We start from the raw sequence: 26,160 nt of genomic DNA, 5'->3' as shown, positions 1-26,160 counted from the left end.
ACTTTTATCTCGAAAGGAAGGAGAGTAGTCCGTCGGCTGGTCTGAAGAAAATTTTCTAATGACCCCTCGCAAAGCTCTGATGAAACGTTCGATTTGGCTAGTCTCTTCCAATGTTGTGCTCGGTTAGAGAGTGAAATGAATAGTGAAAGGACAAGACACACACCCTTTTATATACGCTGGTCTGCCATGACTATAAATTAGTCCATGGTGTTTAAACTTTAGTCATTTGACGTTTTGCTATCAAGATGAAACGATCCTATTCATTCAAGAAGAAAAAAGAAGAAAGTAAGAGGCAGAAACGTGATCTATCGCCTCGTACCAGGGCTGAAGTCTTGGCACAAATTCATGCCAGTGATTTTGAAGAGCAGATGAGTGAACCAGAATCCAAACCCTCTAAACAAAGTTCACCACCCTTAGTCAACCCTGAAAAGTACTATTCCATTCAAGAGACGTAAAAGCGACCCTCTAGAAAATTTAGAACCACGGCTTACAAATACACGGTGAAGTTTAAAGATTTCAAGTCCGAAGTACCGTTGGAGAAAGCAGAAGGGTTCATCACCGAGATGTGGGATTCTTTGCTCACCACACTCAAGCGACAATGTCAACCCAAAGAAGACGATCGCTTGAGACTTTCCATACAACACGACGGTTTGAAATCCCTTGTTTGGATCGAGTTTAGCAGCCCTGCAGAATTGACCGCTTCCAAAGTCATGGACAAGATTCAACACGTACAACAATCCAATGACCAGTTTGACATCACCGATGGAAAAGCCACATTGGACATGACCCACGTCTCTCTTCCTCAAGGGACTGGACGCAAAAAGATGTTATTGGTGGACGAGCTTCGCGGCACCAAAACAAGTCTCGTCCGAATTAACAATCCCCAAGACCAGATGTGTTTAGCCAGGGCTATCGTGGTGGGACGAACCTATGTCGACAAAAACGACACGGTAGAATGGAAAAGAGCCTGGGAGAACATTTGAAAATCGGACCGAGCCAAACAACGAAACGAAGCAGAACTCCTGTTGCAACAAGCCGACTTGCCCAAAGACAAACCCTGTGGCATTCCTGAAATACAAAAATTGCAAGATGCCCTAGCTCCACGCTACACCTTGAAAGTGTACCCTCAAGAAGTGCGCGGACCTCTGTTGTTTCGAGGCCAAGACTTTAAGGACGGAAAATACATTCATGTCTATTATCACGATGACCATTTCGATACTATTACCAGTATCACTGGATTCCTGGGATACAGATATTATTGTGAGAAATGTGACTATGGTTATAATAATCGAGAGCAACACAAGCATTGTGGATCGAAATGCTCAGGATGTTTGGCCTCTCCACCCTGTCTGAGCGAAGGGCAAGAACCAGTGCATTGTTCAACTTGTCAGCGCACGTTTGTCAGCCCTGCCTGTTACCAACAACATTTGAAGACGCAAGGTTCACAGAAGAAATGTGCTTGTCAACTCCTGAGATTGTGCCCTACGTGTGGACAAGGCCTACGTACCAATAATGCCAAGACACACGTATGTTCAGGAAAGAAAAAATGTCACATTTGTCACCACATCGTGGACTTGGAACACCAATGCTACGTGCAAAAATATCAATCCCAACCAGAGAAAGAGGATGGACACAAGAAGAAAGGCAATTTCATCTTTTTCGATTTCGAATGCATGCAAGAGACCGGTATTCACATTCCTAATTTCTGCGTGGCTCATCGAGCGTGCGAGAAGTGCATTCAAGAACCTATCTTCAGTCATTGCCCTCACTGCAGCAAGATTCGCGGAGGGCGTGAAAAAATCTTTCGGGGACCGAACACGCTAGCCGATTTCGCCCCATAGGGTCTTAGACCCCATCGACAAGACGTGGGACCAAGAGGACATCGAACGTTACGGAGATTGTCATCGTCATGCCACGGTGATGGCTCACAATTTCTCCGGATACGATGGACAGTTTCTTTTGAGATACTATACGGAACAAGGCACCGAGCGTCCTAAAGTCACTTTGAACGGAGCCAAAATCATTTTCATGCAAGTGGGACAAGTACAGTTTAAAGATTCGGTGAGTTACTTGGCCATGCCTTTGAGCCGAATGCCTAAAATATTTGGAATGACAGAAATGACTAAAGGGTATTTTCCTCACTTTTTCAATACGGAAGCCAATCAACACGCCGTTCTACCCCATTTGCCTGAGGATCACTATTACGACCCTGACAACATGCGTACCGAACAACGAGAAGCTTTCTACGCTTGGTACCAGGTCCATGTCTCCGACCCTTTCGACTTTCAGGAAGAAATGTTAAAGTATTGTCGTTCCGACGTGGACATTTTACGACGTTGCTGTGGAAAATTTCGAGAACTGTTCATGGAACACGGAGGGGTCGATCCTTTGAAAGAAGCTTGCACCATTGCCAAAGCGTGTTCCTTAGTGTACCGGCAACGATTCATGCCTGAAAACACCGTGGCTGTCATCAGTCCTCAAACGACCAACTACGTCAAACGTCAATACTCGGTCAAAGCCCTACGCTGGTTACATTACTTGTGCGACAAGGAAGACAAATGGATTCAGCATGCCCGCAACGGAGGGGGCGAAAAGACCACTGGAACGCATTCGGTCGATGGCTGGGACTTAGAAAACCCCAAGATTGTGTACGAGTTTAACGGTTGCTTATTTCACGGATGTCCCGTCTGTTACCCTGACCGCGACACTAAAAATGAGTTTTTACAACGAACCATGGAAGACTTGTACCAGGCCACTTGTCAGCGACGCCTAAAGTTAGAACAGGAAGGATACCAAGTGGTGGAAATGTGGGAACACGAATACGATCACCGATTGAAAACTGATCCTGAATTTAAACGCCTCGTGGAAAGTTACCAGTTCATGGACCCCCTGAACCCAAGGGATAGTTTGTACGGAGGAAGGACCAATGCCACTTGTTTGCTGTACCAAGCCGACGAAGAGAAAGGAGAAGAAATCAAATACTTGGACGTGTGTTCGCTGTATCCCTACGTGTGCAAATATTGTCGCTTTCCTGGAGGGCACCCACAATTGTTAACGGAACACATCGACCTGAAAAACATTCGACAATACGATTTGAAACCTACGACCCCCGATGATTTGCGATTTCGCACCCACTTGTTTCACCACTGGTGCCAAGACGGAGGGCCTGTCCTGTACACGTCTCCGTCCTCGACTTAACTTCACTCCACAAAAAAATCTATAAAAACCTCAGACACTTTTCGTCTGTCTCACACAGTTTGAACATGACGTCCCTTCAGTCGTATCTTCCCGTCAAATTGATTCGTGCCTTGCATGGCATCAGTCGAGAAAAAAATCCACAAACACGAGCTCGTGTCTTAGAAGCTAGTCTCAAAGAAGTCTTACGATAGTTCACGGTGACAGCAAGTCAATTACTGCAAGGGATCATTCAGATTCCTCATCAAACCAAACGCTTTTTTGATCGAAACAAAGTCGCTTTGACCCAACTGGCCGATCCTCGCATCGACACTCAAACCAAAAAACAAATCATTTTGAAACCTGGAGGGAGCGGTACTCTAGGAGGGGTCATCATTCGCTCTCTCTTAAGATGGGATCCTAATGCTCCCAAAGTTCTCCCCAAGAAAAAAGTCAAACGAAGCTCCAAGAAGAAAAAGAGCCACGGTGTCAAGACCAAGTCCCCAAGGAGACCCGTGTCTCCAAGAACTTCTCCAGTGGCGGGACCCTCCTCTTACCAGACACCACCCCGGAAAAAGAAAAGAAACCACCAGAAATAGAACCAGAGAAAAAGTCCCCAGAAAAAGAAAAGCCCACAGAAGGAAACTAGTCGCAAGAGAGGCACTTCGGCCAGGACGCAACCTTACACTCGCAAACCACGACCTGCAAAGGCGGTGAGCGGTGACCGCGTCTCCGCTAGCCTCAGGTTCATTCACTTCCTCGTTGATGTCACCAAGAACTGAAGAGTACTTGGAGACGTTGATCACAACAAGAACTTCTCCGTTCATAACCCCAAGAACTTCCCTAGCGGCAGGACCCTCCAATGTAGTGGCAGTGGCCACTGCTCACAAAGTACCTTCTCCCAAAATCAAAGTTCAAGAAAGATCGGGCATGTTACAAAGTTTACTGGATATGTCCAAGCAAGAACTGGCTCGATTTAGTCCGTTGCGTACCCCTTCACGACGTGTCATGCCTGTCCTGAAGTTGATACGCCGTAAAGACAACTAGTGGCGACGCGTTCCAGTATACAAAAAGCCTGTGACCGAGTAGGGGTATCAGTGTTTTGGTGCTCCTGAAGATGTCACTCTCCAGAAAACATCTCTCTTCTAAACAACCCCAAGGAAAGAAAAGGAAAGGACTGCCCCCACGTTTAGTCAAACATGGGGACATGTTATCTGTCCTTTCCAAAGCTTCTCCACCCCTACCAAAGAAACTCATTCAATCAGCCTCCAAAGAGGTCATCGATACCGTGTGCGAATATTGTTTGAACGTCTTGAAAGGCACAATCCCTTTGTTCAAACACCAGAAACAATGCTTAGGCAAACATCGTCACGTTCTTCGCCAAATGGTTCAAAAGAAAATTCCCATTCGTCAAAAGAAGAAGATGTTGGTCCAACGTGGAGGTATTTTACCCCTCTTTTTAGGCCCATTACTGAAAGGAGTCTTGGGAACCATGTTGGGAGGACTGATGGGAGCAAGATAAAAAGGCCCTCTGGAGTCCCAAGATCTCAGAATCGACCCCTGACAACCCTATGGAAGGACGAAAACTAGCTTTAGTGCCTTACAAACGATAGATGGAATGCCATCGTTGGCAAGAAAAACGCACCCCGCATTTACCTCCCAATCCCAATTTGAGCGAGATGTCCCAGTCCTTGATGGATCGCCAAGATTTGTCCGAAACAGAAAAATCGCAAAAGTACGGTCAATTCTTGCAACGACTGCAACTCTTTCACCAAAAAGCCTCAGACGAAACAGCTCTTCCCACTCTGAAAGATTTTAAGACCTTGATGAAAAGTCCAGCACCATCACCAGTACCATCACCACTACTACCAGTGACCAAGACAGAAAAAGGAGAAGAAGAAGAAGAAGAAGGGTTTGAAACTCCACCAGAAAAAGTACGCAAGTTAACAACACCACCTACCTCCAGAATTGGATGGATTAAAAAGATGATGACCACTCCTTCTTCATCACAAGAGAAAAAGAAAGTGAAGACAGAAGTGAAGACAGAAGTGAAACAAGAACCGATATCCCCTGTTCAGCCATCCTCCTCTGCGACACCTATTGCTGGTCGCACACGCAAAGCATTGCAATCCAAGAAAGTACCCCAAGAGAAAAAGAGTAGCATCCTCCAAGAGTGGGTGCCTTATTAACACACAAACAAAAAATGGAAAAAGTGTTAGCCAGCATCCCTCCCATCCTGCAGGTTACGCAGGAGTTCAAAAATTGTATCGTGCTGCCAAAACGCGACTGAAAAGTCTCCGTTTACCTCAAGTGCAACGATGGTTACAAGAACAAGCTACCTACACTTTACACAAACCCATTCGACGCAAGTTTTCCAGAAGTCGCACCCGAGTGGAAGGCATCGATCATCAATGGCAAGCCGATTTAGCCGATGTCTCTCATTTGGCCAACTACAATCGTGGCTACAAATATTTGTTTTGTGTCATCGACGTCTTTTCCAAATTTGCCTGGGCTGAACCCTTGACTTCCAAATCGAGCAGCGAGTTAGTGCGAGCCCTGCAACGAGTGTTGAAACAAAGTGGTCGTCACCCTCTTCGATGGCAAACGGACAAAGGTACCGAATTTCTGAACCAAGCTTTTAAAAAAGAATTAAAGAAACGTGACAGTCATTTTTTTACCACCGAGAATTCTGAAACCAAACTCAGCATCGTGGAACGTTTTCAACGCACTTTGAAAGAACGCATGTGGAAATATTTTACGCATCACCACACTCTGAAGTACGTCGACATCTTACCGCACCTGGTGCAAGCGTACAACCAATCTTACCATCGAAGCATCGGACGTGCCCCGCAAGAAGTGACTCCCAAGAACGAGGTGTTGGTGATTGAGCGCCTGTTTGGTACGTCCCCGACGAGGGCTGCCCCCAAGAAAAGTGGAGTGTTGGCCGTAGGAGATTGGGTGCGCATTGGCAAAACCAAACGCACTTTCGACAAAGGTTACTTACCTAACTGGACGACCGAATTGTTTCGTGTCACTGGACGAGTGCATGGCCGTCATCCTGACGTCTATAAATTGGAAGACATGAACGGAGAAGTGCTCAAAGGAACGTTTTACTTACCCGAGTTACAACGTGTCACCAAAAAAGAAGACGACCTGTACGACATCGAAAGCATTCTCGAACGCAGAACCCGTAAGGTGGGCAAACGACGTGTCAAAGAAGTCAAAGTACGTTGGAAAGGATATCCACCCAGTTTTGATTCTTGGATCGACGCTTCGCAAGTCACCGACTATAAAAAGAAGTGACCATCGTGCCCTTTCACACAGACGCAACTACGTCGACCACTCCTTCACCTAGTTCTTCTCTGCAAGATTTACAAAAACAACCTTTGTGGGTGTGGTGTGGAGAACGTGTGCCTAAAACGCAAATCTTCGTGGTGTATTGTGTCATCGGGGCAGCCATCGCCAATTTAAGTTTGCAACAAGGAGACAAACAATTGTGGACCATTTTATTGAGCAGCTGCATCGGTTACCTGCTTCCTAATCCCTCCCTGAAATTCTCCTCGAACGGGAACCACGGGAACCTTGTGTCCAGTGCCAGTGTCAGTCACCACTCCAATAATAACAACAACAACCCTATTTTGGGCGGAGACACACCTCTGACGTCCAGTAACCCCTCGGACAGCCACAGAACTCTGGAATTATGAGTCACCAAAACCAATTTTACTTAATCTTACCCAGTGACAGTTCCATGGAGGTGTTTCCCAACAACACGTTGTGCTGTTACACGGCCAAATTAACTCAGACCATCCCATTAGATCACGAAGCCCATTGGGAAGCGGCTTTAGTAGAAATCATTCACCCGACCCAAGTCCTCAATGTCCTTCCCAATCAAAATTTTTTTGATGTGGAAGTTTATGACGAGCAAATGCAACTGTACTTGGATACCCATGGCAAATATAACATAAAAACCCCTGGCACACAAAATCAAAAGTACACCACCTATCACTTGTTCGTTCCCCCAGGCTATTATTTTAGTGGTCAACATTTGGTGAGCACCATAGCCTCCAGGTTTAATGTCGTGTTTCTGAAAGCTTTGGAAAGTGCCAAAAAAGTGTCACCATGGAATGCTACAAAGCAGCTCGTCGCTTCTTGATGAAATTTGACGGGAGTAAAATCGTGTCCATTTTATTTAGTCCTGAATTGTTTGACATGTTGGGCGGAGACATGGACATGAGAATGGCCATGCTCAAGAAAAACGAATTGCCAATCATTTACGAGAACGAGTCTTTTAGCAAGTTATTTCGTGCCCCGGTAGAACTGAACCAAGGACTGAATTTGATGATTTTGTACGCCGATGTGGTGGAGTATAATGTGGTGGGACACACCTCCGTGCCGTTACTGCGTGTCATTCCTTTCAAAGTGGATTCTGCCACGAACACTGACGAGGAAGGTGGAAACACTTACCACGTTCACCGCAAATTTGTACATCCTCACTATTTGCCTGTCAGCAAGTCGTATTTGGACACGGTCAACATTGCTATAAAAGGAGATCTGGGACAAAATATTCCATTCACCAAAGGAAAAGTCACGGTGAAACTCCATTTTCGAAAACGGTTCTCTCATGACTCGTAAGTCATGTATCCAGTGTACCGACGGGTTGCTCGACAGCGAGGACACGGTTTAGGAGGTATGTTAAAATCGGCCTTTCGTTCGGTGGCCCCGATGTTGAAACCGATGGTGACACGCGGATTGCACGCCTTGAAAGATGCGGCACTGACGCAAGGCAAAGAATTTCTCCAAAATGTCATCATCGACAAACAAAATCCTAAAGAAGCCTTCATGAGGGCAGGCAAAAATGTCTTGCTGCAAACGGGCAAAGACCTTTTGGGCCGACGAGAAACACCTATAAATGCCCTGCACGCTACCGAGTCAGGCATTCAGCAAGGACAAGGCAGAAAGAGACGACGAAGAAAACACCCTTTAACCAGACTTCACACTTCTAAAGCTAGAAAGGCAAAGAAAAGAAGAACCGTTCGAGACTTAGACGTTTTCGATTATTGAGAAAGAGAAAAAATGATGCACCGAGAGTCCTGCGCCTGTTCCAAGTCGGAACTGGATCTGTTTGCCATGCCCCCCACGATGATGACCATGCAAGAATCCCAGTGGGTGGAATTTCATCCCGTCTCTTCTTTGACGGATTCCGCTCCCATCGAGTTTGAAATCAAAGGACAACCCGAAGATTACATCGATCTGAATAGCAGTTACCTGTATTTGAAAGTGAAAGTGATCAAAACGGACAACTCCAATCCAGGAGGCGATGGTAGAGTAGCTCCTGTCAACAATTTCATGCATTCCTTGTTCAGCGAAGTGGACTTGTAGTTGAATAACAAACTGGTGAGCAGCAGCATGGATACTTACCCATATCGTGCCTACCTGGAAAATCTCTTGACGTACGGAAAAGAAGCCAAGAGTACTCATCTGGATGCTTGCGTGGTATGGAAACCTGACACGGCAGGTGGAGCCATGTTTAGCGACACAGTCCTGACAGAAGATGACAATCCTCACAATGTGGGGTTTAACGACCGTCGTAAGAAAATTCTGCAAGGGCGAAGTTTAGAACTGATGGATCGTTTGCATTTGGACATGTGGTTACAAGAAAAGTATTTGCTGAACGGGGTGGATATCCGTCTGAGACTGAATCGTAGCAGTGCCGCTTTCCATTTGATGGCCCATGCCAATGAATACAAAACTATCATTCAAGAAGCCCGACTTTACGTGCGTCGTGTGGAAGTGTTACCTAAAGTGGGAAACGACGTCAGTCAGACGTTGAGCAGAACGACTGCCAAGTATCTGATACGACGCGTAGAAGTGAAAACGTTCACCATTCCCGCTGGACAGCGATTTATGATCGAAGATCATCTGTGCCAAGGACAGTTACCCAAGCGTTTGATTGTTGGTATCGTCAGAAATTCAGCCTTCAACGGAACCCACGATCAAAATCCTTTTGAGTTTCAACATTACAATGTGTCCAAGATCGAAGTTAATCGCGACGGCAAGACCTTGTGTACCCGACCCTTTGAGCCTAACTTTGGTGTCGCGAAGAATTATTTGAGATCGTACTTGTCCCTGTACGAAGCAACGGGACAGTTAGGAACCAACACCAGTCACGGTATTTCGTACGACGATTATGCAGGAGGCTATGCTTTGTGGGGTTTTGATTTCACTCCAGACCAAGGCAGCGACGAGGGACATTTCCACCCTATAAAATCGGGTCAGATTCGTGTGGAATTTCAGTTTGCAAATCCACCTCCAGATCACACAGTGAACGTCCTCCTGTATGCAGAATTTGACAATACCATAGAAATCAACAGTTTGAGAGAAGTCATTCTAGATTATTAGAAGCCATGGAAGACTGTTATCCCTCTTTGCCTAGTGGAGAAACTTTGAAGATGGAATGTGAGGAGACCGTGGAAGAAGAAGAAGAAGAAGAATCCCAAGACGAAGAAGTTATCATGATGAAGTCAAGATGGCCAGAACAAGAAGCCCATTTAGTCTCCTGTTTTGCTACATTCCTGACAGATGTAATGAAAGAATTGAACAAGGAAGAGTGCTATGGATGTCACAACGATCATCCCAGTCAAATTCAACACGACAAATGTCTGATGTTGAGCCAAGAAGAAAAATTGGACGAATATCTGGACAAAGCTTGGGGTGTCATCGAGATAGAATTCGTGTTGAACGAGTGGTATAAAGGCTTGGATAAACATTCTTCTCCTCCATTAACGTCTCTGAAGCGCCGTCGCATCAAATCTCTCTTGGACCAGAGTAAGAAGTCGGAGCTAAACGACTTGTCAGACATTTTCAAGCAAAAGGTCAGGATCGAATTGATGTCTTATCATTACCTGTGAAGAAGAAGAAGAAGAAAAAACCACACAAAACATGGATACCTGGGAACTTTATTACCTTTTGAACCACAGTTCGTACACGGCTTCTTGGAATCCTGTCGTCTGTGCTAAAGATGAACTCCCTCATCGCAAACCTCAAGACCATCTAGCTTATGTGATCAACACGGACGACAGTCATCTCCCAGGAGCCCACTGGGTAGCCGTCTACTTTCCTCAAGAAGGATGTGTGGAATATTTCGATTCGTATGGATTGCCTCCTTTGGAAGACGATATCATTGACTTTATGAGAAGAAATGCTCAGACCACCCGATTCAATAATGTGAAATTACAAGGCACAGATTCCTTGGTGTGTGGACAATATTGTGTGTATTTTCTGCATCATCGCAGCCTGGGCTATTCCTTAGAACATTTAGTGACTCATTTTGATCCTCGTTCTTCTTCTAGAAACGATGTGAAAGTAGATCAATGGTTTTGTGACCATTATGCTTATCTTTTGTCTCAAGCTAGGAAACGTAGTGTCCATCAATGGCCTAATGACTTCCAATAGTGGAAATCACAATTTCATTCACAACGTTGTCAACCCTGTTTAAAGTAGAGTGTTAATTGAAAAAAATGTTTGTAATTAGAAAAAAATGTTTGATGTTATATTGTTGAGTTATTGTTAAAAAATCTTAGAGTTGTTTGTTAGTGTTAAGTGATTTTGAATAAAAAATGTTGTGTTTTGAAAAAAATGCCTTTGTCTTTTGTTTGGCTATAAGAATTTTGATTCATGCTCTTTGACTTCTTACTATCCCTCTCATGACACTCATTGAACGTTCCGGCTCGAAAACCGTGGAGGGATGTTTTCCTTCACGTCCGCGCTTTGACTTTAAAGTCGGGGCAGCCTCCAGTCTAACCATCCATTGTCGACTCATCCTCCTACGAAGATGTGCTCCAAACTAACTAAGCTAAACGAAGCCTACGTAAATTTGCATAGGGTCAGACACAGTCTGATACCGAAGCCAGAAGAGATAGAGAATGTGAGAATGCTAAAAGTCACTGAAGACCTGATAGAAGAGCTCTTCAGAGAAGAAGTGAACAGGGAGAAAGAAGAATGGACAGAGAAGTACAGACTTCAGAAACAGCAGAGAGAGAGCAGCAACAGCAACAACAGCAGCAGCAGGAACCTGAACCTGACAGAGGCTTTGTCGATTGTCGTATCGACACCAAAGAGTTCTTCTTCTCTTTCCGAAGAAGCAGACCTATCGTCAGAAAGTCTATCATCAGAGGGCGTCGCATTCTTAGAAACTAAAAGATCGCCCTAGCTTCAACTTCACACAAGCAAAAAAAAACAGCCCTTTTCAGGGCTACAAAATCTTTAGAAAGAAATAACAATCGATTTGCCAATGTGTATGTAGAGTAGTGTGAATATAAACACTGACTCTTTTGTGGTGTGAGTGTATGTGATTGTGTGGATAGTAGATAATGATCATGGTTTTTTTTTTTGCTGTTTGACGTGCGTGGAGAGTAGATTTGGGGTTTGATTTGATTGCTTTGAGTATGTGGATAGTATATTGAAGTGATTAATGAAAATTTTTAAATTAGTAATGGGTAGTATAAAAAAGTGAGTGAATGTTTATTTTAGGTCCGCGCGTTGTTTGGTCATGATCTAGGTAATATCAATTTTGTCTTAGGGGATGCTTTCCTTCACGTCCGCGCTTTTAGTATAAATTGAAAATCGCTTGGCAGTCTAGCTACCCTGTTCATTCGTTAACAAGACAATGAATACCAGAACTGTAAAGCTTCTAGAACTCCAGATGTACCTGGAATATGCCAGGCGCATACTAAATGAACTGGCCGCGGAGGCCATTGTCGAAGAGGGAAGGATGAAAGAGGAGGAGGAAAGAAGAAAAAAAGAAGAGGAGGAAAAGGAGAGAGGAAATTTCAGAATCCCAGAGACAGAAAACTGGGATTCTGAAGCCACTTATCCCGACTCTGCTCTCCCCCAAAAAAGAGTGAAAAGAGACTGGGGAAGAAGATGTGTGTGTGGTGCCAGGCCTGGAAGGTGCCATCATTAACCAGGTGCCATGGAGTTCAAAAACAAGCAGCCATTTTCAGGGCTACCAAAACCTTTAGAAAAGAAATAGTAATCGATTTGCCAATGTGTGTGTGTATGTAGAGTGGTGTGAATATAAACACTGACTCTTTTTTATTTGTGTGTGTGTGTGTTTGTTTGTAAGCGATCACGTACGTTTGTGTGGATAGTAGGTTATTGGGTTATGTAAGAGCTTAAGTTGGTTTGTGTGATAGTAGATTAGGATTTCATTTTAATGCTTTGCGTGTGTGGATAGAAAATTTGGGGTTTGTTTATTGCTGCTTCACGTATGTGTATAGTAGATAATATGAAATGAGAAAAGTAGGGGATGTTTTCCTTCACGTCCGCGCGTTTTAATTAATGATCTAGGCAATATAAATTTTATGTTTTAGGAGGATGTTTTCCTTCACGTCCGCGCTTTAACTATAAAACTAACAGTGTTTGCCATTGGAGCCCATTCCACGGAATAAGCAAACAAGAAGATGCCAGCAGCTTCAGCTTTGTATAACAACCTTATGGGAAGTTGGTATTGGATGGTGGATGGATTGAATGTAGCAGAAAGGCTTGAACAGGAATGGAGGCATGCACTGACAAAAGACTTCGTCTCAAGACAAGTAACCAGCCTCCAATTAGCCATCAATATTATGAAAGAAATGATAGAGGATGAGGAGAAGAGAATCAGAGGTTTCATTAACCCACCGTATGTGAAAGTGGGCAAGTTGAAAGAAGCCATAGTTTATGTGACGAGTGTTAGGTGTTTTTTAGAAGACGTTGTAGAATGGACAGATTGGTCTTTTGTGAAGTGGGGCTTAGACAAGCTTAAGAAAGCGGAAGAAGTAATGAGGAAAGTGCTGACCGAAGAGGTCAAGAACATCAAAGAAAAGTGGTCTAAGGAAAGAAAAGAAGAAGAAAATAGAAAGAGAACAGAAAACTTAGACAAACTCAACCATAACTGGATACGAATACAGGAGAAATTCAGAGCGCTAGGCCATCCTAACTGGATGCCAGAGACGAAGGAGAAGAAGAAAGGAATTTTAGGAAAGATAAGGGGATGGTGGAAGAAGTGGAGGAGTTAGAAGAAGAAGAAGAAGAAGAAACCCAAAGGCCCTTTTCAGGGCCACTTACATCTCTCGATGTTAAATTCCCCTTGTCCCTAGACAAGTCCAAACTCTATTCCCATGTTCAATTCCCCTTGTCCCTAGACAAACCCAAACTCTATTCCCCATGTTAAATTCCCCTTGTCCCTAGACAAGCCCAAACTCTATTCCCCATGTTAAATTCCCACTGTCCCTAGAGTGGCCCAGCAATTTTCCCCATGTTAAATTTACATAGTCCCCAGAGTGGCCCAGGCTGGGTCTGTAATGCTAATTCCCATTGTCCCTAGGGTGGCCCCTTTCACTACTCACACGCCCCCACACTATATATATATATATACTTCTTTTGCGATTATGACTCATTCACATATACTTACTGATGAGGTTCATAACTAGTTTACTGATTCTTACAGACATTAATCAATAGCGATTACATGAACGTTACACACCTATTAATGTTAACGTAGATCATAATCCCATTTATTATCATAACATTTTGAGCACAAGCATCGAACTCAGGCTAAAATCGATTATAGCTGTTGATTTATGGCGATCCTCTTGTCCTTTAAAATTTGCCTCAAAAAATGACTGTAGCTGAGATCTTCGTTGATTGTAACTTTCTTTTGAACAATATGGTATTTATGGATGTATCGATGTATGGATGGATAGATGTATAGATGCACTAGGGTATAACGGTACATCACCACAATAATGTATATTTGTGTCGATTCGATATAAAGATTGTTTAAAGCTCTATAGGAAGACATGTCCTTTCAAACAAGTTAAACATGAAATCGCACTGTATAAAAGATACGAGCTAAAGACTTCAAAAATATGTAAAATGTATATAAACCAGATAAATAGAAATTCATTTGAACAAAGTTTTAAAGTGTCATGTTTTACTTTCAGCTTAAGTTTGAGTTCTGTAATCTAACATTTTAAAAATATGTAGTTGATCTGGTTTCAAAGGTTTCTTGGCAATATTTTTTGCTCCCGTCTTTACAACAGATTTAATTTTTATTAGTCCATCTTTTTATATCTTCAGTTTCGTTTCTAGGGTCTTAAACTATGTAACAAGAAAGAGCGAAAACCAATACAGTAAAATGCTACAAATAATTTATTTCCATTGAATACAAGGTGAAAAATCAAAACGAAGCGACAGTATTTTAAAATAAATCACAAATAGTCCTAAACGTTATATCGCAAGTCCAATAGAATAGTATATTCTTTATGAATTCCATTAGTGTTACGAATTAATTTTAATTTTGAAAGTGCTGATTTGCCAGTATTCTTGAATTTGCTAATCTCCAAATAGTCCTGATATAGCACAATAATAAATCCTAAATGTCCTTGAATGAATTCATCAAATTTCCAAAAACGTAATTTGGTCCTAAATTCAAAAACTATTTTGTAATTTCAATGCATAATTTAAACAAATAAAACCTGTCAATATGAACTGAAACACAACTGAAATTGATTGCTCTGCAGACTGATGTTAAGATAAGAATGATATTGTTTACATTAAACTATATGAAAACCTAAGACACAATTAAAAATCCCAGGATTTCCCCCATCAAATTTATAAACAAGATTCATTTCTAGAAAGTTCCAAAGTCAGAATCAAGGGTTCTATCTAGAACACAAACCAAGGAAACATGTTTACCCTACGTCATGCAGGCCCAAACTCATACCCTCATTTATGGACACAGGTCAATCACACTACACCAATTAAATATATATAACACTTTCATCGATCTTCCTTTACGGACATTACATTTTTCATTTAACAAATGAACAATTTATTTTGATTTTCCTTATTCATAAATTTTTTTCGCTTATCAAGTTGCTATTTTAAAAGAAAGTCTTGAATACACTTTTTGTGCTACCTACATCTTTATTTAGGAAACTGATTGTAACGTCTTCCTCTTAGTAAAAAGGGTAGTTACTTGGATTTGGCTGTTGTTATCTAGAGGGTGACCTCCCTCGATATTATAGCCCGGCGGGAGAGAAAAAAGAATAGAATTTCAACAGAGAACTGAGCGAGAATACTGGGAAGAAATAAAGCAACACGAGTCCCCATTGACAAGAAAATAACAAATTTAATTAGAGCAAATTAATAACGGTAATTCCAATTCAAGTTAGATTACATCAAAAGAATTTAATAGGAGTGTCCAATTTGGATTTATTTCATCATCATAACGAGAGGTGAAAAAAGCGCAATATCCACGATTGATTGCACCACCTTCGTTCCCTTGACAATATATGAACGTCTCCTATTTTATCCTTCTTAAGCTCTATGATTTGCCCCTTCATGGATTTGCAGGTCATTTTATTTTGATTTCGTCCTTCTTGTCCTCAGACTTCTCTCTTCAAACTGTCCCGTCTCTCTCCCCCAGAAAGCTGTTTCTTTAAAGGAAAACATGAAAGTTGATGCGTAAAATATTTCAAAGGTATCGTGCCTTTCAAGACATTTAAACATTCGCGCACAATATCGATGACGTCATTGGAGGCTGTTTTAATGATTTTTTTTTTGTTGTTGCATGGGTGGAGAAGTTTTGGACGGGACGGATTTTGGGTTCGTTTGTCTTTTTTGGGAGTGACTTTTGTTGGGGGGGGGCGGATTTTGGGGCATTCGGATCCCATTTTAATAGGGAACGACTGATGACAAATCCTAGAGAACCTCTACCTCAAGGTTTCAAAATAAGTTGCTTTTAGGTCTGAGTGCCGATGCGAGGATCGGCCAGTTGTGCCAGGGCTACGTTGTTTCTCTCAAAAAAGGGTTTGCTTTGATGTGTGAATGATGCCTTGCAGTAATTGACGTGCTGTCACCATAAACCATCGTAAGACTTCTTTGAGACTGGCTTCTAAGACATGAACACGACGTATTTGTGGATTTTTAAGCGACCGGTTCCGTATAAGGCACGAATTAATTTGACGGGAAGATGGGACTAAAGGGATGTCATGCTGACACTGTCTAATATTGACCCAACGTGTCCGAGGGTTTTATAGATTTTTGTTGTTTTTGTTGTTAAGTAGATGACGGGGACTTGAACACGACGGGCCATCCGTCTTGGCACCAGTGGTGAAACAGATGTGTAAGAAATCGCAAATAATCGGGGGTAGTGGGTTTTAAATCCACGAGTAAATAGACGTGTGGTGTTTGAGCTGCATCGTCGTACGCATGAGTCAGCTAAGGCGTTCCCAACTGTTTGGCTAAGACTTGCACTTGCGATTTATCTCTAGGGCTTTTAAACAAGACCACGTAATGAGCACTGAGACTGATAGTGCGATCGACTTTACTTTCTTGAAAAAAAAATTTGGGTAATGTAAATGAAACTGGCATTACGATGATGCCCTTTGCGCGTAAACCACAGTTTAATTTTTTCTTCGTCTTCTCCTAACATGTCGCCAAAAATGACCAGATGGGTCTGACTGGTGTCAGACACGATCCCGTCGTCTTGGCCATGAATGCCTCCCACAACCACGATGGAATCACCTTGGCTTTCTAGAAAGAGACTGTACGCCGATTGCCACACTCTGCAACACCACACGGTCCGTTGAGGTAGACGATGGATCAAATGATGTTTATGTTCGATCAAACTTTTGGCAAATTCGGTTTTGCCTGAACCAGTAGGTATGACAGTCAACATGTTAAACTGATGACGAAGATACATGGCCTCACAACTGGCACAATCTTTGTGTTCTTCGATGGCACTGAAAGTGTAGGAAGAAGGAGCAGATACAGCAGAGGTAGCCATAGTGCAGGGAATGTCACTTTTGACACGAAGACAAAAAAGACAATATTTTTTTTTACTTTCTCAGGATACCTTTATTGATTTTTTTAAGTGGAACAACACGAACGACAAAAGTACATAAAAGCCAAATGGTTACGTACAGCGATAAAATACGCATCAAAACGATTAAAGTGAATTATAAACTAGTCTATGTAAAACATTTTTGTTGACTAAGGTGTGGTGTCCTAGAGTCAGTGTTGGTAACAGTCACACAGAAGTCCTCCCGGAGTGGCCTTTCGGGAATGTCCTAAAGGGAGTGGTTTTCCTCGGTGACGAGGTGGCACTGCAGTTAACACAAGTTTAAAAGTTCCTTGTTTCACTGGACACTTTAAATTAAATTTTTCCTTTGAATGCAAAACACATATCTACGTAAACCACTTCTTTGGTCCAATCCTCGAAACCCCAATTTTTCCAGTCATATACCTTGCCATTGAGAGTGTAAGTTACAAACTATACATAGATCTTTTTAAGTATCCGGAGAAATTAACAGTTCACAAAGAAACGTTTCATCAAACAGAGATCGAGAAGTTTGTAATGTAAATGAAAGTGCAAAGCTTTAAACAGAACGCGTTCTCGTGCTCATTTAAAGGAAACGCCATCATGTTTTGTGTTTGGAACAGTACAGCTCATACCAAGCCCACAAAAATTCGGCTGGTAAATGAGATCACAGAAAGCAAATTACTATGACACAATCCTCACGTAGAACTCAATTTAATAGAGACAGTTCTCGTAATAAGTGTTGATAATCCTCCATCGTTTGAATACTTTCATGGATTTCCTTCCACGGAATCTATTGTATCACCACGGATAAATGTCGTGGCATACTAAGTCGTTTTCATACCTCTTTTTGTTGGAGGTAATACGTCTACTTTCTGCACATAGATGTTCGTACTGCAGTGGTGAATCTAAACGGTTTAGTCACTAACTTGCACATTACACTTCGTTAAAAAGTGTCCTCTTGAACTAACTTTACATCATGTAAAAGATTTTGGTATTCCTCTAACTCTTCTCGTGGAATTCGTTTTAGTATGTCTACCTTGTAGTAAAAAGAATGAGTCACAACAACCCAATCTTTCTCGCTCACGTGCAGTTACATAATGTCTGACTACTAGAACACTTTCGTCTGAATAAGTCCTCTTATAGCATTCAGGTAACAGTGGTTTAAACATCGGTGACATGACGGATGCAATTGTTCTTTGCGTTTCACTTGTATTTTGACCAGCTGTCTGCAAATGCGTTCTCTCAACTCCGCAGGCAAATCACGAATGTTCTCTTGTAAAGTATTCATCCAGAGATTACTGAGGTTGTCCCACTAAAGCTAGATAGGGAGATCCGGAGACCATCGAGCATGTTTCAGGTAAGCCGACTCTTTCTGTTCCCAATTGTGAAGTAACACACCGCAACTGAAGGACTTGACTTTATCCCCTTTCGCCCAAGTAGATAAATCCGTCTCTGGCGAATTCTTCCGGAATAGGTCATTTTCCTTTCGAAGGTTTTAAAACGACTTTCAAAGTTGCAGTATTCAGGCTGGTAGATGCATGGTTTTCCATCCAGAATTAAATCCAGTAATGTGATAATGTGTTCTGTAACGAATGTCATCGCTTTCGCATCCGTCAGGTTTGACACGCACAGCATCACTTACCGTGGTAGTAGTGGTTGTAGTAGTCATAGCAAAGTTCCCATGATGTCCTGCTGAAGTGGCCATAAAAAAGGTCCCACGATGTTCTGCTGAAGTAGTCATAGCAAAGTTCCCATGATGTGGTACTGAATCGCTGAGGTCACAGCGTATGGTATAGCTCTCATCGCAAGGCACATCATCGGAATACACTTGAGAATCACCGAACTTGAATGATGTCTGTTTAAAAGTATTCATCTTTCTCGCTTGGTCTTCGTGGGTACAATGAACTATCTGTCTAGAACATGAGAGTGGTAAATTTCGTACACTTCTAACAGTTGGCATCCCAGGTCCAGAGCTTTAAACAATACCATGCTGACCCGTCAAGACGCGTTCTTTCTGGGTGTGTTGACAAGGTCAGTCTTGGTTGCACGTTTCGGCACAAGTACGGCACAAGGGAAACATAACTTTTCCTTTGCAATGGTGAGGTAAAACAGCATGGTACAAGTCCGTGCGAGGCAAGACATTGCACTTGATCAATCCTTCGTATTGTCGAATGTTTTCCAGTTCAATGTGTTTCGTTAGCAATTGCAGGTGCCCTACGGGAAGATGACAATATTTGCACACGTAAGGGTACAACGAACACATGTCCAAGTATTCTATTTCTTTTCCTTTCTCCTCGTTGGCGTGGTACAGCAAACAGGTGGCATTTGTTCGTCCTCCGTACAAACTGTCCCTCGGGTTCAGTGGGTCCACCAGCTTGTAACTTTCCACGATTCGTTTAAACTCGGGATCGGTTTCCAAACGGTGATCGTACTCGTGTTCCCACATTTAAATCACTTGGTATCTTTGCTTCAAGCGCCGCTGACAAGTGACCTCGTACAAGTCTTCCATGGTCCGTTGTAAAAACTGATTTTTAGTGTCACGTTGAGGGTAGTAGTGAGGACATCTGTGAAATAGGCATCCGTTAAACTCTTCACGATCTTGGGGTTTTCTATGTCCCAATCATCCACCGAATACATAAGGACGGTCTATTCGCCTCCTCCGTTGCGGGCATGTTGAATCCATTTGTCTTTCTTGTCGCACAAGTAATATAGCCAGCGTAGGACTTTGACCGATTATTGACGTTTGACAAAGTTCGTCGTTTGAGGGCCTATGACAGCCAAGTTGTTTTCATGCATGAATCTTCGGCGGTACACTATGGAACACGCTTTGGCAATAATGCTGGCTTCTTTCAAAGGATTTATACTTCTGTGCTTCATGAATATTCTCGAAATTTTCCAAAGCAACGGCGTAAAATGTCCACGTCGGAACGACAATACTTTAACATGTCTTACTGAAAGTCGAAGGGGTCTGAGGCGTGAGTCTTGTAACAAGCTCATAAAGCTTCTACTTGTTCGGTACGCAGGTTGTCAGGGTTTAGTAGTAAGCCTCTGGTAAATGGGGTAGAACGGTGTGTTGATTGGCCTCGGTACTAAAAAGGTGCGGAAATAGCCTATGGTCATTCCTGCCATTCCAAACGTTTTAGGCATTCGACTCAAAGGCATAACCAAGTAACTCATCGAATCTTTAAACTGTGCACAGCCCACTTGCATGGAAATGATTTTGGCTCCGTTCAAAGTCACTTTAGGACGTTCGGTACATTTTTCCTTATAGTATCTCGAAGCTGTCCTTCGAACCCCGAAATATTGTGAGCCATCACCGTGACATGGCGATGACAATCTAAGTAATGTTCGATGTCCTCTTGGCTCCACGTTTGGTCGATGTGGTCTAAGATCCATTTGGCAAAATTGGCCAACACATTCGGTCTCGTGTATGCAATCAAAATCGAAAAAGATGAAATTGCTTTTCTTCTGGTCATCTTCTTCCTCTTGATGTTTGGAATGATAGTTTTGAATGTAGTATTCATGTTCCAAGTCCACCATTTGGGAACAAATGTGACAATGCTTCTTTCCTGAACATACGTGTGTGCCTTGGCATTATTGGTACGTATGCCTTGTCCACAAGTAGGGAACAAATCAGCAGCTGATAAGCACATTTCTGGTGTGAACCTTTCGTCTTCATATGTTGTTGGTAGCAGGTAGGGCGGACAAAAGTGCGATGACACGCAGGCCAATGCACTCGTTCTTGTCCTTTATCAATACAGTGTTGAGACTCCAAACATCATGAGAATTTCGATCCAGAATGCTTGTGTTCTCTCGATTGTTATAGCCATAGTCACATTTCTCACAATAATAACCGTATCCCTGGAATCCAGTGATGACATCAAAATGTTCATCGTGATAATAGACGTGAATGTATATTCCGTCTTTGAGATCTTTGCTTCGAAACAAAAGATTTCTGGGCACGTCTTGAGGGTGCAATTTCAAGGTGTAGCGTGAAGCCAAAACGTCTTGCTTATTTTTGCATTTCAGGAATGCAAGAGGTTGTGTCTTTGGATAGTCCCGCTTACTGTAATAAGACACTGTTTCTTCTCTGCTGCTGATTCTTATTCATGTTGTTTCTTTCTTCTTGCCTCTTCTTTATACTGCTGTAAACATTTCTCCAATACTTATTTCTGTCTCTGTTTAAAATCCTCGACGTGTGGTAAAGAAGAAAGTGGCAAAGGTGCTGTTACTGGAAAAAATTCTTGCGAAGAAGAGAGAAAATCCTCTAAATCCTCTAAATCCCAATTAAAATCGGTCTCTTCTGGAAATAGGACTGTGTTGACTTTGGTAGCCGCTGTTATGCCATCGCTTCTCGTCTCCGCAGCCGGTGCCCCCCAATTCATCGTCCTCTTAGTTTCCGTCATTTTTGAAAACTTTGTTGCATTGATTCACTTTGCATAGACGCTAGTGCATCTATATAGGTATGTGACGTCACAGGCAGCCCTCTTCGGATTAGAAGACAGACTCCGTAATGTGGCTGAATTTTGTAACGCGTGTTAGGATTGGTGAAAAAAACTCAATCCATTTCGATCCGCTCTTCTGCTATAAATAACAGCAGTTCACTTGCATTCCCTTTACTGTTCTCGTAACAAGATGTGGAGTAACGTTGAATCATCTACGCTCGCATCGTCGATGCTGTTCCGTACGGACTTACTCATGTATGTCAGATCATCATAGACAATCATCACCGATACGAGCGTTTGGAAAAGAAGAATTTATGTCGAGAGACATGGTTGTCTGAAGAGAGTCCTCATCTACAGTCCAGAAGTCAAAAGAAGTTTGAGGAACAGAAGATATATGCGATGACCTCTATGTTAACGGAACGATATTAACAAAAACGAACTAAAGGCCCTTTTCAGGGCCACTCATATGCCTCAAAAAGATATTTATTCTCTTGGCCTAACAAGTTTTTTCGTTGATGATCATCAATCTATGTATGTATGTTGCATGTGTTATATATGTCTATGTCCCACCATGCCCGCACCGCCAAGCGTTCTGTTTTTTTTTTTTTTTCTTCTTCTGCCCCGCTGTCTGATCCGATTGAGGTCAGCCCCTTGCCACATTATTGCCAATCTCCAGTACCGTGACATCACCCCTCTCCGATTCTTACTGACCCTAGAAAGTCCCAAACCATTGTCGCTATACATTCCCTATGTTTGATTCCCATTGACCATACACGTTCCCGGGTTGTGTGTGTCTGTAATGTATTTTCCCATAGACCCTACCTTATTCCACTATACCACTCACTCCCATATTCGAACTACTTAGGTTTCTTCTTTGAAGTACACGCATATATATTTTAACACAGTTAACTGACCTTGTTAAAAATATTTAGAAAGAGTATAAGAGAGTATATGTAGTAAATACAAAAGACCGCATTCGAGTTTTGCTCTGAGCCATGGTAATAAATAATTTGGTATTTTTTATGACTACGTCTCAGCAATATGTCCTCCAAATATCCCTCGACCACATCATTTTTCGGCCGACTCAGAACAAAATACGTGTAGTTTTGTGTATATATCTTAGCAAATATACGGAATCAATCAATTAATCGATGTTAGATTGAACAAGATGAACAGTTAAGTGAACATTATCTGATAATTAGCCTAATGTAACAATTAAAATAAATTTTAGGGAGAAAATAAAATCCAGAATCTGACACTAAAGGCTAATCTATTTAACATATTACTTGAAAAAGAAAGCGTTCCAATATACTCATTTTTGTAGATACATTTATCTTTTTCCATACAGTTTGATACCCCAAATAGATATGTGTCTAGCGTGAGTCATGAGATCAGATGAGGTGATACGAACGTTGACTAGATAGGTGACCATATACTACATCACTATGTACCCTAGTAACATACAGACTACAGCTGTTGGGTTCAGTTTGATACAAGAAAATTAGCTACGTAAGGAAATTACCAGACAACACTCACAATTAGCACGACGGTCTCGTGCAGAGATTGTTTTTTTAATTTAAGAAGGGATGTCGCTATTTTGCACAATTCTTTCAAACGTTTAATGTTAACTCTCGGAGGCTGGAAAAGTTACAAGCATACAGATGAGAAAGGAAGTTGTTTAACTTTAGAAACTTAGTTGAACTAAATACGTTTCTCCCAAAGCAGTTAAGAAAATTGAATTTAAAATACATTTGTATACCATCGGAGATTTTAGGACATCCTCTGCTATTCGAAAATGTTTCTCATTATTAACATTACAATAATCATGTGGTACATTTAGTGTGTGTGTGTGTGTGTGTGTGTGTGTGTGTGAGAGAGAGAGAGAGAGAGAGAGAGACGGTCTTTTGATTTTATGACTGTCTTCTGACGTATCAGTTTCAGTACGATATTGAATATACTTCTGTAGAACATAGCTCAAACACGATTGACTAGAACACCCTGGATCACACTCGAACATGTGTTAAAGTCACTGAAAAATGTGCATTATTATATTAAATCTCCTTGAATCGAACTACGTTTCTCTCTAACTGATTTGCTAGGTATCTCAGAGTGTTTGGAGGAATCGATTTTCTACCGTATAATAAACGCGATGTTTTATTTCTGGTTTGCTAAAGTATGAAGTAGAACTTTTCTGTAAAGTTGAAAGTAGTTGGCTATCGACAGTCTTAAGTGGTGTCCTTGTCCTCTTCGAAGAATCTAGTTAGGGCACTGAACGCCATTCTCAAGTATTGAACTCGGACACATTTTGCTTTCTCTGCTGGTAATTGATTTGTCAGCTTATCTCGACGTGCAGCATAGTGAGTTTATTGAATGATCAAACACGAATAACAGCTATTGGAAAGGTTAGTAGACCAGTACCAGTAATAACGTTTTTGTTCCTGCGTTATACCGCGGTATTTCTGAACATACCGAGATATGTTCCACGGTATACCGAGATTATATTTAGGGACCGGCACTTTAATTTCCTTGGGCTGAAACCTGGAATTTTATTTTTTAAATTTCCGGTTCTCAAAAAAGCTGGAAATATCTTGCTCTGATTTATAGCGAAATTCCACTATATTATATCATATTAATACCAACAAAAAAATCTCGAGATTAAGGAAATTAAAATATCTTGGCTTGAAAGGAAATCGCACCCTAGCCCCTGAATCAAATGGCTAGGTCCATATAGTGGATAAATTTGCGGTAGATATGTTCATTTTTACGCGGGGAAAATAGCTCTTGTTTTAATGTATCCTGTTCCGAATCAACTAATGCAAATATTTGGTCACAAATACATTACTGTAAAAATAATATGGGATTTCTTCATCCGGTAATAATCACATGAATATCCAACAACTTCCAGTACTGAAAGTGACATAGCTTAGGTATCAAAATTGGTGTATTGATCGTCTAACTTCAGTGAATCAAACTATGTGACATCACACGGAATTTCCATACACATTCTGCGTTGAGAAACGGTGTTCTCTGAGTCAATTGTACCATTCCCTTTTGAAAGACAATTACTCTTTTAATTCTAATTTGTCGAAGAAAATTAGTTTTTCATTTTTATTGGTAATAAAATTGTCAGAAAAATCGACCATAGTTTGTTTTTTCGCGCAACAATAAAAGTTACATCATCGAAGTCAGAATGAACAAATTTATTTCTTCTTCTTTCTATTTCTATTACAAGTTTGTTTATTTAAAAAAATCTATGCGATAAACAGAATCTCAGATAGGTATAAGTTATAATAGTAATTGTATGAAACTCGTTGAATAATGTTCAGTTATTGCTCGGCAATGTTTGCAAAAGCTGGACATTATTCAACGTGTTCATAAGTTCAATATTAAATCATTACCCATTTGGGATCCTCTATTTATGTCGTGACGTTAATAATCGACGAAACATTCTTGGCCTTTACGACTGCATTGTGGAATGGAAAAGAAAATGAAAACAAAACAACAACAGCGGATGTATATATTTTAAACTACCTTCAAGCCCGTGATTATTTCCTCGAATTAACATCAAAGCTTCACAATGGATAGATGATGTGTCATCACTAACAGCAATGGTTACACACAATTGAAACCGAATGTTTTCTTCGTATTTTTTCATTTCAGAGTTGCAGATATTTCAGTTATTGTTAAAACTTCATGGAGTGTTATTTTCAAGACCTGTCATATTATAACTGTTCTCACGTCTAGCCGAATGTTCTTCCGCCAAAAAAAAATAAAAAAAATAAAAAAATAAATAAATAAATAAATAAATAAATAAAAACAAACTTACCCGTCTCTGAAGTATCACTACTATTACCTACGAGTCTCTGTCAAAGAGTCGCAGTTATTCGACTCGCATCAGAAAGGGAAAAGCATCTTCCGAATAGATATGTCAAGAAAAGGTGATCGTTGTGTGACAAATGTTAGAAACTGTATGCTGAAAAAAAAATATATTTTTCTTCAATAATAATACATCCAACGAGAATCTGGATTAAGATATATGTACTTAAGTTCGTTTGCCTAGTAATGTGTTCTTTAATGTTGCAAACCTCTGTGACAGCGATTTTACGTGCCCTAAGAAAAGCAGACAATTTGACCACGACTTCATGCTGATGAAAGTTTCTTTATTTTAAAAAGAAAAGGTCAGTCTGTCTAACTTTGATTCTCAACACGAATTCATGGAATAAAGAAAATGCGGAAGTTATTTGTGGAGCTTTGACGCAATCACGAATACGAGCTTTAAAGTACCAATGGTCAGGAGTATCCGATTCTTGACAGTTATTAAATGAAGATGTCACCGGGAGAATCACCTTAATTTATCAAACTCGAGCAGTTTATGCTTCCTTGTCCAGTTATTTCAAGCACTGACATAAAGTTTAATATGAACAGGCGAGTAAAATAAACCCGTGACACTGTTGTTAGTTTCCAAATATAGAGATATCATAAAATACTCTTTTTCAGCGTTCTATTCCAGAATTGAAACCTGCATGTAAACATAAAATGTATTGTCCGCAATTATACTTTTTAAAAAAGCCGCAACAATCCCCAAATTCAACTCCCCCTAATAACAGAAGACAAAGTGAATAATACAACAGTTTTAATAATGTTTGCATTCTCTCATCATTAACATTATTAACT

This window comes from Sinohyriopsis cumingii, chromosome 11 (assembly GCF_028554795.1).
Source record: "Sinohyriopsis cumingii isolate HCF-2022 chromosome 11, ASM2855479v2, whole genome shotgun sequence".
Taxonomy (NCBI): Eukaryota; Metazoa; Mollusca; class Bivalvia; order Unionida; family Unionidae; genus Sinohyriopsis; species Sinohyriopsis cumingii.
The sequence above is the reverse complement of the archived record's forward strand: the minus strand, read 5'-3'. Positions refer to the sequence as shown.